At 35.1% G+C, this 17,101-nt stretch overlaps 1 non-coding gene across 1 annotated transcript; it reads right to left on the bottom strand.

The window, feature by feature from the left end:
• Positions 1-7,509: 7,509 nt before the first annotated feature.
• On the bottom strand, positions 7,510-7,582 carry TRNAN-GUU (transfer RNA asparagine (anticodon GUU)). Its single transcript has one exon. It is a non-coding gene; the product is annotated as a tRNA-Asn (tRNA).
• Between the last annotated feature and the right edge of the window lie 9,519 nt (positions 7,583-17,101).

Genomic DNA, 17,101 nt, shown 5'->3' on the forward strand with positions numbered 1-17,101 from the left:
TATTCAATATATTCGCACCTACCCTCCATATCTGGAGGCCGTCTCCTCTATCCGCAACCTGAGGACGCGCCATGCCGTGGTGATAGGGACCCACAATACATGGCAAAATATATCTAACAATTACTTTAATTTTAATTACTATGGTAAAACTAATAATACAAAATTATTACATTATGTTATATTATAAACTTTTTCTTTTGTAATTTCCTTGGGCTACCGCCGGTAGCCCCGGTAGCCCGCAAAATACGCCCCTGCCCATAACACGAAAGCATTTCACCACCTCATGAACAAGATCTTCATAGTTTTCAGCTTTCTCGTTTCCAAGGAAACTTGAACATACTGATTTAAATGCCTGCCAGGCTGCTTTTCCTCCTTCTGATAGTTTATTTTCAAAGTCTTCGTCGTGCATGACTGATTTAATTTGTGGGCCAGTAAAAACCCCTTGTTTTACCTTTACCTCACTTAAACTTTTGAATTTGTTTCTGAGATACAAGAAGGCTAACCCTTCTCTGCCCAGCGCTTTTACAAAAATTTTCATTAAACCAAGTTTAATGTCCAATGGTGGAAGAAAGACATATTGCGGATTCACAAGTGGTTCATGAGATATGTTTTTGGTGCCAGGAATGTAGTTTTGTCGTGGAGGCCACTGTTTACGGATGTAGTGACTTTTTCTGTCACGACTATACCATTCACATAGGAAGCAGCAGAATTTAGTGTATCCTTGTTGCATGCCTGTTAATATCCCAATAACTTTTAAGTCTCCGCAAATGTGCCATTTGAATGTAGAGTAGTCAATTAATTTCAATATAGCACTCATTACCTCATATGTTTCCTTGGTATTTACAGCATTATATGCTATAGGCACCGTGCAAGCTCCTCTGGCGGCGACTGTTGTTACTAACTGCAGGACAGCAGCGATAGAGTTATGCTTGAAACGTATGAATGTACTTTAACGTCTCAGGTTAAATGATTAGAAATATGGATAATCCTAAAAAGCGGAAAGGTAACACAAATTGCTGTGTTCTTTGGTGCAGTAATGCTTATAGGAATATTCATTCCCAAAACAGAAAATTGAAGGAGAACAATGTTAATTGTGGATCCAAGCAGTAGTCTACGCAGACGAAAGTAAGTAGGCTACACTGCTTGTAAATAATCATAGTATTATTATATTCTAATGTAAAAATAGAATCTATATGTTATATTATGTATTTATTTACACTGCAAGTGGGCAAGCACCCGGTGGCAGTGGTATATACAATATTAACAATACACAGTTAAAATGATAAGCAATACACAATAAAATTTACAATACATAATAAAATTTACAACTCATATACAATTTTATACACAATACAATAAGAATACACAATACAATTTAACACGATAATAATAAAACATGAAATAAAACACCTAATTTTACAACACAACCTACATAATTATGTATAGGTCCTACATAAGTTTCAATAGTCTTTCACTTTACTCTCATCTCATTCCCTGTAGTGGCACTATGACGCATTTCACTGACACTTTAGCACACATTTCACTGACACTCTGTAACACATTTCACTGACACTATAGAACACATTTCATTGACGCTATAAATTATCACTGATCGGAACTGTTCACTGCACTGTAAAACCATAACTTCACTGACTCACCTCGCTTCACTGATACAACAGTTCAAATAAGTCAAATAATTGCATTCTTATGCATACTTATAAACAGAACTACATTTAAACTAAACATTTCTAGTCTAAGGCCCTCTTACACGCTATTTTTAAATAATTTACAATTCAAACCAAGGAAGTAAACTCGTCAGGCTAGATAAATACATGTCACCTTAAAAAATTAAATGTTGAATGTCACCTTAATTTTAATTTTCACTTTATACACAACTCTTTAAATTATTCTTGAATCTCCTTAAGGAAGGACAGCCCTCAAAGACCGCTGCAGGTAGGTCATTCCAATCATTTATAGTTCTATTTAAAAATGAGAATTTACCTACATCCGTTTTCTGTTTCCTACATTTGATTTTAAAATCATGATCGTTCCTACCATAGTACGTTGGCTTTTCTAACCGAGCCGTTATGTCTACCCATTATGTTTATAAATAACCATTAAGTCAACAATGACGGGAATTTATAATTTAAATTTCAATGCTGTATGTGCTATTATATTAAAAAAAAACATAGTACATAATTACCGAGTTCTTTACATATTTATTATGTATAATATTAGAAACAATAATATATATTTATTTTTAAATGTATTCATATCGATATTTAATTCTTGACTTCAAGTGCTGATGGTTCACCTTGGGAACCAACACCCACAACAAGAATTTGCAGTATTCATTTTATTGGGAACGAGATCAGGACACTTCCAAAACCAGCATATCGTTCCCAGTATTTTTCCACAAGATTACAAGAAAAAGTTGCTTCATCTCAACTAGCTTAGAAAAGATATGAAAGAGACGCAAAAAGAAGAAGAAAAGATGAACATTTAAGTATTACGGAAGGTGAATGCTCAACAAGTGTTATTTCGAAAAATGAAGTAGTCAGCCGTAGGAAGAAGTAAATGAAACCATTCTTAGTGATTTTGGTTTTTCTTTCACAATTGAATTGTGAGAATTCTCTACTCAAGTGTCTATTCCATTACATCCCGAACTGAAGTCACATAAGAAAAATGTTATGACAAGAGTTCAGGAACAGATGATATGTTTAATGAAATGCAAGGTTTCCAAGATTATTCTTCAAAAAGAGATGAGACAGATCTACCAGACTTAATGGGAGTGACATTTGTGGTTTTGAATATATTGTTAAAATTGCTGCCAATTGAAACACAATCATATATTAAGATTAGTGAAGAAAATAGTCTACTCATATTTTCACATTAAATTGAAAACTGGATTGCCGTATTCTGCTATGACGGTGATGTTCGGAGGTCATCGTACAACTATAATTATGATGTATTTTTACCACCACTTTAATGCTGTTTGTTACTGTAGTTTTGTGTTTTGGCCTAGCAGAAAAAGTATTCAGGAAACAATGCCCGCAATATTGCAAAGAAAGTAGACTACCCAAAATGCAGAGTGACAACTGATTGTACTGAAGTTAAAGTGGAACAGCCACGTAACGTGGAACAAATGGTGGCCTTCAAATCTAAATGCTACGGTGGCAGATCGAGTGACACATTCATAACAGCTGATTGCGGATTATTTACTCTATTAGAAGGTAGTGATGAAGTCAGGTTTTCCCGGAATAAAAACAAACCTCTCCGATAAAGTGATCATTGTTGTTACTTCACCGTATCTGCATGATAACAGAATAATAGCTGAAGAAGTCGAAACTACTCGGCAGTTTCGAGCGTCGTTAAATAAAACATAACATAAAAATGACTATTTTTAGAAAACACATTATAATACGTAATTTGTAGAGATATTATACACATATAAATATTACACACGTCATGACATCATACATATATCATTGTTTTCGTAATAAGACTATTCCTCCCTCATTCAATGGTCTGAAATCTAATTTAAATGCCGAACGACTACACTGATATTTCAGGAACTCTGTAGTTACATTTTTACACTCCTCTAGTAGTAGGGCCTACTGAACTTTCGACTGCGTCTATTAAATAATTAAAGACTGTAGAATTCTGGATTTGCAGTGAAAGACCTGCCCTTGGTCAGAACACTATGAATGAACGAACCTATTCTTACTAATATTACAGCTTTTTATCGGCAGAAAGCCGCATGTAATTTCTATATCACACATGACTAGTGAATGAATGCTAGCCTCTAGTTAATTACGAATTGAGACACTGCGCGGCGCCACCAGTACGATTTCCAGACCCATGCACGGTGCCACTGCCATCGTGATCTAATACAGGCCGTAAGGCAGACCACGTGACTCGCTTAACAGCTGATCGCGAAAGGCGGTCTTTCAACCATATGAATTAGTTGCAGTGCATGAAGAATAACATATATTTCTCTGAAATGCAGTGTAATTGCGTCAGTAAAATTTTAAACAGTGATTGTGAGACACTTGAGACACAATTTACTTGCAATTTAAGGTATAATATTATTTTTGGTGTGAAAATTACGTTGTTGCAGGCAAAGTTCGTATGTGTAATACCTGCCTTTATTTCGATTAAATATTGCGCCCTTATGTGGTTAAGTAAAATTTTGGTCTTATAAACAGTAGGCTAAATATGTGTAATAATATATACGTGAAAGTGAAACATTGACTGGCATGTAAAGTAAGTTGTGATTAGGCCTAAGTGCAGCGTTACCGATGTTACTCTTGTCTAATCCATTATTGTTAGTTTACCGTATTTGTCTTATTAAATTTAAATTATTGCGCCCTTTTTATTTGTGAATAACCTACATTATACGAGTAAATAATACGACGTTTGATAATATACACAATTTGAACTAAAAACGAGATACAAATAGTATATTACGAAAAATTATACCCTATAGTTTTCATTACTGTTACAGTATCTAGAATTGTAATTAGTTGAAATAAAGCACTCATGCTTCATTACGAAATTCTTGCACATTCATTTATGCACGTTTCAACAATTTTCAGTTGCATCGCACGCATATTTTAATGTGTTGAAGTTATAGGTTATGTTTATTCTATCAGTACTTGCCTTATTTCCATATTCGCAATTATGCATTATAATTAAGCATAACGCTACGTATAACTTATAAATGTAATTTGTCTACACTTCAATTGTATTTATTCGTTTCAGACGGTACTCCAGTCTGAAGTCTGATTAGTCTAATATGTTACTAGGGCTAAACTAGCGCTGAGGTAGTTCCCTTCGTATTCATACATCTTGCATATACAAATTAGTTCGGTTCGTTCAGGATTTTAATATGCCTTGCTTATAGGATCAAATGCATCTCCACAAAAAATAAATTCAACTGTTTTCAGTTCAGAAATTACCGGAACTATACCTCAGCGCTACTAAGTAATATAACGTATGTACATTTCATAGGAGGGACTGTGGTGAATTTTCTACCTATAAGTAAGGACGGTAACCGTGTTCTGAAGTTTATCCTAAAAATATATTCTTCTTTATTAAATCTCAAAACCGTTTTCGTTCTCAACTGAAGCCTAAAATGTTGACGCAGATAGGTTATGTTAACATGGTAAATTCTCTTCACATAAAAATAACACAGTGTTATTTATTATTCCTGCCACATTATGCAACACATAGATGGAACTTATACACATATTACATTGAATAAAAATTTAATTGTATTATTTATTTGTTCCTTACTATACTGGGTTGTAATGAATTGTATTTATCTAACCTACCAGATTAACACACAACTGTACATACACTAATTTCATAGGAGGGACTGTGGTAAATTTTGTACCTACAAGTAAGGAAGGTAGACGTGCTAAATTAAAATCACAATATAAATAATTCTTCTTTATTAAATCTCAAAATAGCTTCCATTCCAAACTTAAAATGTTGATGCAACCAGGTTATGTTACCATGTAAAACTCCGTTCACATTAAAATAACACAGTTTTGTAATTATTTCTGCAACATATTATGCAATAAGAAGTGTGAAGGGGTCTTATACACACATTACACTAAATAAAATTGAGCGCCGACACGCTATAAAGTAATATATTTCACTCAGCTCCGTATACTCAAATAGAAAAGCCCGACTCATCGAGTGACGTCACACAACCTGCATTACGGCCTGGTCTAGATCACGATGGCAGTGACGGTGCCTATAGGAACAGAGGGAAAAATATTGCCTATATGGAGGAGTACTGCCTTTAGACTACGTTTGGAAGAGTCAATAAACAGGCGCCAGTCTCTACAATGTGTTCATGTCCCAATGCCTGAAATAACCCATTCACATCACAGCAATAAATAATGCCTTCTTTCTCCGCAAAATAGTGCCCAAAATTGCTTTGTCGTCTTCTAAATGAAGTAATTTTTACATCTTTATCTAACAGATTCCAACCTTGTAGACTAGAACCCAGTAATTCTGCATCTGTTTGAGAGAGTTTTAAGTCCCGTACAAGATCGTTAAGCTCTCCCTGTTTTATTTCATGATGTACACATGTCATAGATGGAGAAGGTTTAAAATCTGGATCTTGACCGCATTGGGCATCTGAAGTGTCTTCCTTTGAATCAAGAGCATATTTATCTGGAGCTGTAGGTACAGGAAGGTCTTCAGAATGAGAAACTGGTCGCATAGCGGAGGGTATGTTTGGATACCGCATAGAGTGTTTGGATTTGGGCGTGAACCCCTTAACATCTGTCAAACAAAAGTAACAATCCGTTACGTGGTCTTATGGTTCGCGCCAAATTCCATTGCGCTACGTTTTCCTTGTAACCACTTTCTCAGATTCCTGGAGCATGAATTGCAGCATATAACTTATGTGGAGCCCAAGACTTATCCGGATCTCCAACTCTGCATCCAAAGTACAATTCATATGCCTTTCTAATCAATGGCGACAAGCTACATTGTTGAGTCTTGAATGTAACTTCGCCACACACATAACAAAATAAGTCAGGCTTATTTTTACATTGACGAGACATAATGCATTGAATGTAGTTCACTGTGTCCTTAGGCCTTAAAACATTAGTACTTCACACTTAACAGCACTCCACAAACAGCACTTTCAATGAGCAGTATCACGTAGTGAATGGAAACAACTGAAAGTAAACAAAAAATTAGATTTAAAATGCTGGAATTATGGTATGATCAACCTGGCAGTGAATGATTGATGTAGATATATATATTTCTAAATGTGTCTAAATCTATCCCTGCACTGAAAATGTTTGATAGAAGAAGCAGGATATTCGAAAAATAATTTAAATTAAGGAAACATAGCAATATTGTCGAGGAAATACATAAAATACTAAATTGTGGATTTTTTGGAAAATGGTTCGTCTTAGGCAAAAACCGAGTACAGATTCGTTATTTCCAGCCATAAATATACAAGAAACACATGTTTTCATGTAAAGGGCATTTTTCATGTTGTACAGTGTTATTTTCGTAGCGTTTTAGTTTCATAGTTTCATTTGGAGCCAGATAACATTAACTAATATGTCTTTTTATAAAGGATTCACGGTCACAAATTGCATTCCCTATCGTTATTCGTGAATAATTTAAACATAAGCACTTAGTGCAAAGAAAATATCTGCTTCAATTTCAGAATCCTCACAGAGTCCAATTAAACTCTACGTTTCACAAATGTAATATTGGGATTCTGAAGACCGTACATGCCATAGAAATGACTCACAAGAAGAGGAGAAACAGTAGAATGAATAGAAGAGGATATGAAGTGAAAAACAGAAGGAAACTTAGAAAATATAGGAAGGAAGAGACATGGAAGACAGATTAGAAGAGGAGGAGAAGAGGAGAAAACATGGAAGAAAGCTTAGAAAAGGAACAAACCTAGGATATATAATAGAAAAAAATAATATACTATTTCCTGAATAATTTCGAGGGAAAAAATTGTTCCGGAGCCGGGTATCGAACCCGGGACCTTTGGTTAAACGTACCAACGCTCTACCAACTGAGCTACCCCGGAACTCTACCCGACACCGATTTAATTTATCCCTCTATATCCACAGACCTCAAAGTGGGCTCACAACCGTCAAGCAACCAACATTGAGTGCACACTAACTCTGTGTGACTTAAATTGTGGTTTTCTGTTAACGAACAGTGACGTATATTATGCAAATCAAGCGTTCAGGTATAACTCCCTATGAAGTTGATTTGAATAATGTTGGTTGCTTGACGGTTGTCAGCCCACTTTGAGGTCTGTGGATATAGAGGGAAAAATTGGATCGGTGTCGGGTAGAGTTCCCGGGTAGCTCAGTTGGTAGAGCGTTGGTACGTTTAACCAAAGGTCCCGGGTTCGATACCCGGCCCCGGAACAATTTTTCCCTCGAAATTATTCAAATCTACTTCACAGGGAGTTATACCTGAAAGCTTGATTTGCATGCTATTTCCTTTTCCGCATTACGTAGGCTATAGATGATATGACAGAAGACACTGTAGAAAATATATTACCCATATTATAATACGTAGGCGGTGAGTCACAGTTAACTTCATAAGAAAATATAATGGAATGTATAGAAAATGAAAGAGAAAATTATTGCATGTAAGAAGATGCAGAAGCAGAACATAGCATTCTTTGAAGTGTACAAAATCAATCGTTAAGTGAACATGAATGTTTTCCAAGCATATACAAAGATATGATGAAATGAATATCATTGAAAATAATTTTCAGCAAAGTAAGTAAATGTTATCTGTAAGGATAATCAGATACTAAAGAGATCAATAAAGCAAACACTAACATGTGTGCTAAGTGGAAACGCATTGAGATAAGTAAACGACACCTGAATTCACGTTGCCAGAGTTTAGAGAATCCGGCAACATTGTTTTGCACGTCCACTGGGACCTGCATGGCTTTATGTGTAAATAAATAAGGCAGATCAATCAGCCAGGACGGTAACTCTCAGGAGGTGGTGGGTAGATGTCGCGCTCTCCATAGAAGGTTGTGAACAACAACTCAGTGACCTCCATAGTGACAATTGAGTGTTACAGATGGCTTTGTATCGTGTTTGGAAGCAACGGCTTTGTCGGTAGTTAATTGTGCAACATCGCCTACAAGATTATCTACTTGGGAAGCTCTCAAATAACTTAATGCAAATTGAAAACTATTCAGTAATATACATGTTGCCAAACTTTTTAAGGGGGCGAGGTACTCAGAATCATAAAAAAAAAATTTGATTTTTTGTTTTTAACGGAAATAAATTCTCTGAATCTTCCTGATCAATAATATATAGAGTTTTATAATGTTGCAATGTACTTAACCTACAAAAAAAAAAAAAAAAAAAAAAAACAGTTTTTAATTGAAGCGGGTGTCTCATTAAATCAGTAGTGTCATGCCCCTTCGCTGAAATTTGAAAGTGGAAACGTTGTGCAGGATGTAAATACCAGTAGTGATAGTACTTACTTACTTACTTACTGGCTTTTAAGGAACCCGGAGGTTCATTGCCGCCCTCACATAAGCCCGCCATCGGTCCCTAGCCTGAGCAACATTAATCCATTCTCTATCATCATATCCCACCTCCCTCAAATCCATTTTAACTAGTGGCTTGTGCAGCAAATGCTGCAAATTAAGTTCATTATAAGTTCAAATTAAAATTTTTCAAAATTATTTCCATTGAAGAATACCAGACATTTTGGAAGCTATTTGCTTCCATAATAATAAAACATATCCCTCTGGATGGTTTTCTTTGTCCTAAATATTTTTTATTGAACCTATACATCTTCAGTTCTTGAGTTTCATTAAATATATGGAAAAAGACCTATACCACTTGATTAATAACAAAAAAAAAATATTTCATTTTTAATAACAATATTATCTTACTTAAGTTTTATATAGACTACTATATAGCCGTCACCCAGTAAATATTATAGAAATGAAGATCTAACTTCAGATATTCTCTACGCCTACTTATATAACCCCAAAAGCTTTCACTTTCATATCATCAATAAAGTATCAATCTGTATAAGAAGTTACAAATACTTACATCATGGCATTCACTATAATAATATTTCATTTTTAATGGTAATAATGTCATCAAACATTCTTAAGTTTTGTAGTTTTTAATATCCTATACACAGACAGCTGTACTCAGAAAATTACACACCAGAGAATCTGACCTGCAATTTTTTTGTAGTATATCTTGAAGTTCTTAACAACCAATATTACAGAAACATTCTGAAAACGTTACACAAATGAAGATCGAAATATTGGTATTATAATGTCAGAGAATCTGAGCCATCTGAACTCTAAATATATCGTAGCCTTCGTATGATAATGTTTATTGTAGTGTGTGTGTGTTTTGTTTTATTCTCTAAAAGCCATTATTTCTGAAAACTGATGACAGATGGATTTTTGAAAATAGGAAAATGATGTAGGAAAACTGAAATTTCACTGAAAACTACTATTTTTCTGAAAAATTTTGGGTTCCAAGCTTCAAAATGACGGGTCATTTATTAAAATCCGTTCAGCCGTTTACCCGTAATTTCCATTACCAGTTCAAATTATATTGCAGGTATCGAGCCCTTATACTTGACTGGAACAGCTAAAGCAGAACTTACATTACTTCGAAAGGAGCACACATATGAGGATACAATTTTAAAGATTGAGGTTGAGAAATCGGCCCATTTCTTAACATCCGGACATCCAGCTTATTTTCACGACTTCGTCAAATACACCAGATGCATGAGCAACCACAATGTACAGATCTTTACAGATGGATCAAAAATATCTAAAGAAGGTGCTACTGATCAGGTTGGATGCGCTTTTGTTGCATATTGCAACGGCCAAGAAGTGCACACACAGAGGAACAAACTTTCACCTAGATGCTCCATTATGCAAGCTGAATTATTAGCTATTAATGAGGCACTGATATGGACTAAACTTAATAATTACAATTGTTGCATCTACAGCGATTCACAAACAGCCCTCAAATCAATAGATAATAAGTTTAACTTAAATCCTCTGGCAGTGGAAATTAGAAGAAATTTAATACATTGCGGCAAACACATTTGTTTCTCAGGGGTGCGAGGACACTGGAACAGAAGGAAATGAAAGGGCTGATGAATTGGCAAAGAGTGCTGCAGTTTCGAACTTAAATTTGAGCTATAGTCTATGTCCTTATTTATATGCAAAAAGAAAAATAAATGAGCACATAATAAATAGGTGGAACAATCAGTGGCTGTGCAGTACAAAGGGTTCAGTTACGTCCTAGCGTCGACACCCGCTTAAATAGAAACCAAATTATACCGGATTTTATATTAACACAATTTTTATCGGGTCATGGGAAATTTGGGGCTTACCTAGAACGATTTAAATTGCATAAGGACAATGGCTATTTATGTATAAGTGAGGAAGAGCAGACTGTGGATCACCTTCTGTTTCATTGTCCAGTGTTCGAAAACAAAAGATTTATTTTGGTCGAACATTTACATTTTTGTAATATAATATATGACAAACCACTATTCAATTTGTTCACAAAAACGTGCTGCTATAAAGAGTTTTGTAATTTTATATGTAATATATTTAAGAACTTGTAAATAATTCAAATTATTGTAGTATATATAATTGTTAATTGTAAATAGCAAGACTGGGTTACCCACGTCAATGTAAGTCTATATGTAATATATTTAAGAACTTGTAAATAATTCAAATTATTGTAGTATATATAAGAGTTAATTTTAAGTAGCAAGACTGGGTTACCCACGTCAATGTAATTTTATATGTAATTAATTTAAGAACCTGTAAATAATTCAAATCATTGTAGTAGATATATGTTAATTTTAAGTAGCTAGACTGGGTTACCCACGTCAAATGAATTCTCATTATAATAATATAAACTCAGGCTATAACTATAACCCTAATGTACTTTCGGGTAAAATAGGGTTCAAGAAAATGTATATTCAAATAAATAAATAAATCTTCCATCTACGTCTCGGCCTCCCTAGAGATCTTTTTCCCTCCTGCCTCCCAACTAGCTTTCTATATGCATTTATGGATTCGCCCATACGTGCTATATGCCCTGCCCATCTCAAACGTCTGGATTTAATGTTCCTAATTATGTCAGGTGAAGAATACAATACGTGCAGTTCTATATTGTGTAACTTTCTCCATTCTCTTGTAACTTTATCTCTCTTAGCCCCAAACATTTTCCTTAGAACCTTATTCTCAAACACCCTTAACCTATGTCCCTCTCTCAAAGTGAGAGTCTTTCACAACCATAAAGAATAACCGGTAATATATAACTGTTTTATCAATTGTAGTGATAGTATTGTAAATAACAGTAGGCCTAATGATGTAGGCCTAAATAGTAGTGGTAATATTATAATTAGTGTATATTTGTAAGTAAGTCAGAAATTGATGTTAATTTTTAAACGCTGTTTTCTTAAAACAACATTTTTATGCATATATATCTCAGAATCTATTAGTGTTACAGAGCTGAAATTTTGCACACTCATTGTACATCATATAATGACTTAATGGGAGCACATTTACATTCATATAATATGTATTACAAGAGTTAAATAGGCTATAGTTTTGTGTTGAAAATTTCAGGTTTTTCTCGGTAGAATTTTTATAAAAGTATACAATTTTTTAAATTGATTATTACACTTTTACTACGTCACACTACTTTTGACCAATAAAACGGTACGAAAGGATGTCTTTCAACCAATCATGGCTGCTTTTCTCACAATTTTATCGCGTCCCTAGCATATGTTTAATTTTATCGCGTCCCTAGCATTTATTTATTTATATCACTACCCTAGCATTTGTTTCTCTGTTTGCCAACATTTCAAACTGCACTGATCTGGACGTCAAAAAACAGAAAATTACAAACCACTCCAGTCGATGCACAGCACTTTCAAATATGACTCGCTCGCATTGGGATTCAGGAACAAGTATTAATAAAGATCACTGGTTATAACTATGCATCTTCCTGAAACCCTGTTTACAAATAAATGAAGATCACCACTCGGAAATTCTGAATAAGTTGAGGGATACACCATGTACATCAACGAGTTCACTTCTTTTACGAACACGTCCAATATATCAACTGAACCACCAACCACTAAAACATTCAAATTTGAAAATTGTGCTTTCAATAATTGTTTCTTTTAAAATTATTCTAGTTTATTTTTTATTTCATCGTCGTTAACAAAAACATTTCTTGTTTATTTCATCATTCTTAATTAAACTTTTCTAACACTCGTTTATATTATTTAGGTTATGTTTGTTATAGCTTCTGCTATATGATATTATGGATAGTCACGTATCAGAGATTGTTTAATACTAAGATTTATTGAAAACCATCTGTCAAGTAACGTTGATTACTGGGATCCGGATGATTGAAGTGGAATGCAAATGTTTTAATAAAAATGAACCTGAATCAACAAAGCCTTCTTGACTAGTAACCGTCCACAGAGTTCAATGAAGATTCCATAGTTGGCACAACTGATAACAAGAAAACAACTACTGCCATCTAGTGTAATGTTCAGATGGTACAATAATACATTTGAAGACAGTTGTATTTTCGTAAGTCAATTAATATTTTATTGTATTGGTGTACTTCGTTACCTCTAATCATTATATACTTTCTTTTAATCGCGTAACAGTCAACAGTTTTCCACTCGCAGATTTATCGATAAAATCAAAACCTCTAGTGAGATTACTGTTGATAAAATCGAGCTAGATCTACAATCTTGCTAGTGAACGTAGATAAGTATATTTCAAATATGTATGAAAAATTTTAGCCATGTACATTAACCAGTTTTCAAGACAAAGGCACATGAATTTAACAATTTTTTTTTTTATTTTTCCCTTCTTTCATTTCAATACAATTTTTTTTAACTCGATTGTAGCAGTTAATATAACAAACCAACCACCAATATAATCCTAAAAGCCTGTAGAGTAACATGTAAAAATTTGAAAATAACATCTTTTATTCTTTCGGAGAAATGACCAATTAAAATCAGCATTGAGCACTATAAAAACACCTAGACTACCTTGTCCCCTTAAAGCGACATTTTCGTTTACGATCCCACAATTCTCTTTTCACAGAAGAGATGCCCGAAGACTTACCCCTCAGCGTGAGGTTTGTTGTGCTTACCCACTCCTATTTTGTGGATATTTGTCGCCGAACAGCCACGCTCTTGTACGAATATAGCACGCTGTACCGTGAACTTAATCCGGACTTCGGAATTATGACAATGGAATATGAAGAATTGATGGAAATATGAGTCCGAGGTCCAACGCCGAAAATTACCCTGCAATTCTACTCCAATTAGTTGAGCGAAAACCTCGGTAAAATCTCAAAACCAAGTAATTTGTCTCCCAACATGGATTTGAACTCGGGCCCGCTCGTTTCACAGCCAGACATGCTAATCGTTACTTCAGAGCGGTGAACGTACCGGTATTTAATTAAATTAGAAAAATAAAAATTCCTGTAAAATCTAAAACCACTATAATTTTACTGAAAACCTGAAGGTATCACCCCAAGAACGATCAAAATTGAAGCACATGTTGCAACAGTCACACGAAATGATGAGACACTGATGTTGTCTCATTGTCCGAAATGGCTTCGTTACTAGAAACATCAAAATATTCATGATTTAATTGAACTTATTTCAAACATCTAACTGGTGGATTTAACCTAGAAAAGGAGAAGCCCTAGCATTAATTAACTCACGATTTACTTTCCGCTTATACTGGATATTCATTTCGAAGTATGTCATGACGTCACTGTTGATGAGTCAGCGATTTGAAGCGAGTTTCAGCTTTTATGTCAGAGAAGTTGCCTATTAATTAAGGCGTTCAATCTGAACTTGAGAACGTGTACGGTATAACTTGAACGTCGTAGCAACAGATGGCGGTCTGTACTGTCTGTGTGCTACCATAACCTCTTTCGAACTGTGTTTCGCGAGGCCAAGTCGTACGCAGGGTATTTGTTATCATCGTTTGCGTACGGCAACATTCTACAACACAAATAAAATGCTCCGTGTCCATGTTGACAGTCGAAATTAATGTCAACAAATACGTAACTAATCGTCTTAACCCTCTCCCCATATCTCGACAGTAAGAAAAAAACTCACCTCAGTACGTGTTTCCAAACAGTTCACACTCCTGCCACTACCGGCGTCACCGTACGTATTATGTACTCTTCAGAATGAACGCCGTACTTGCTAGGCAACTTCTCTGGCAGATAGGTAGTACAACTCCGCGGAAGTGTAGGAAGATTGAATTCTCTAGGCTCATCGACTATCCACATAACGGCATTTTCATTACTGTGAAAATTATATGCTACAATATTAATTATAAAGCACCAAGCTTTATAAAATCGCTATCTTCAATACAATATTACATCCACTGTTTACATTTCTCTACAGGCAAACAGTAAAATGAAATTGTAATTTCATGTGTTTGCCTGTAGGCTCTAAGCATTCTAGGAATCATTAGTTTTCAAATTATCTCTAAAGTTAGTGTAATATAGCCTATATCTATATCCCATAACAAAACGACGTGAATATTAATAATTAACAACTATTGTTATTAATATCATCATATTATGAAATAAAGATCCTGAAACGCACAAATGAACTGTGAATGAAAACAGTGGGTGGAAAAATGCAATAATATAATAAATATAATACTAAACTGCCCCCCATTGAGGGTAGCCCTCACGGACTCAGTATATACTCAAAAAATTATTATACATATGTAAACATAGATATTAAATTTTAAAAAAGGGAAACAAAGAAAAGGGTGTGAAACATTACAATTGCTATTAATGTGGCACAATGTGATTAATTAGGATTTGGCAGGATTTCTTTAACACAGTTATCACAATGTCATCCCTTAAAGATGTTGACAGAACAATTTCCGTCGAAATTCTTCGAAAAAAGCTGGTATAGTCCCTCGAGCACCTATGAGCAAGCCGAATATCTCAACTTGAATTAAGGCATATTTCAGCTTGAAATAGTTGACTGTAGGCTCATAGATCGACTTCTTCTCAAGGTGGACCTCGGCTGACTGATGACATCCTACTTCAAAACGTATCGTGGGGTCCACAATAATGCCCTGTTTAGTGTCAGCATTGTACGCTAAAATATCTACTCGTCTCGTTGACCCATTTTCAGCTAGACAGGAGATTTCTTCTTCTACTATCCAGCCCTTAGTTCTTAATGCAGCAGCAATTTTGGGTCTTACAAGATGATGTCTAGAGTTCCTCAAGAGCAATCCCTGTTCACAGAATCCCAAGACGTGTGCTAAAGTTTCAATCTCCGGGCAGCCATGTCTGTACCGGGTACCGTCGAGAGACCTTCAGGGAACGGAACGAACAGCTGCTAAAAATATAAATATACCTATTATAATCATAATTTTGACCATGTTATGTATGCACCTATTCACCAATAAAGATTACGTTTAATTTCAATCAATTACAGTTATACATTATAATAGTTTTTGGCCGATCGTGTTTTCTAACAATCTTACCGAGGTTGTTGGTTAAACGTACAACACACTTGCGGTAAGTAAATAAATCAAATCAACTAATATTTATTTACTTAAAAGTAACGAACTAACAGTGTCGCGCACCACTATGTGATATGAGGAAATAACTAAATGTCTTATTATACCTGTACTCTTTGTAAATTAATTTATTGAAGTGGAGATTTGTAAAAGAACAGGAATTAATTTTTAGATAAGACGTAAGCGTGAAAACCATTTCTAAAGACATCCGGTTATTGCTCTGAGCGCTACTCGTGCGGTCGTGGCTGAAAGCGAAAACATCCATGGAATAAAATACGTACAGTTCGACCAAGCTAAGTCTGCGAGCCGAGAGGGGAAGTTGGAGGCAGTTCTGTAGTGAAAGGAGGCGGTAACGAGAGGAGACCAGTACAGTCTCATATGACAGCAAAGTTTTCCTACTGCGCTTCAGTTCATAGAGCGGTAACAATTTAAGACGCTTTGAAATAGACTGTACTTCTACTTCTGCTTGACAGTGAGGTTTGGCGTTCTGATTGGCAAGCGTGGGAGTAGGAGAGAAAGTTGCATGAGAGGAGAGGCAGTGTAACTGTTGCCTTTATCTGAAGGCAAGGACAACAAATGCGTGCGCTCCTTAGTGTATTTTAAACGATGTGCACACGTTGAAATCTGAGCGTCAAGTGACCTATGTGGCAACTGTGTTTTGCCTCTACATTCCATCCCGGTATCCCCACTCGCAGACTTGACTTGGACGAGTTGTATTGAACCATTAACCTATACCGGTATGCAATTTATTTACAACGATGTGTAATTAATGTGTTACCTACAAACATTTTCTATGTGCTATTTATTTATATTGATATGTAATTAAAGTATTGCCTATCTACTTCTTTGAAGACAAAACTAAACATTCTGTAATTTATTTCATTACAACATGTTTACAATCGCCGCCGAATAATAACAAATGAATAACACCTATCGACAAATACGAATAACAAGTGAATGAAACCTATC

The sequence above is a fragment of the Periplaneta americana genome, chromosome 1, assembly GCF_040183065.1.
Source record: "Periplaneta americana isolate PAMFEO1 chromosome 1, P.americana_PAMFEO1_priV1, whole genome shotgun sequence".
Taxonomy (NCBI): Eukaryota; Metazoa; Arthropoda; class Insecta; order Blattodea; family Blattidae; genus Periplaneta; species Periplaneta americana.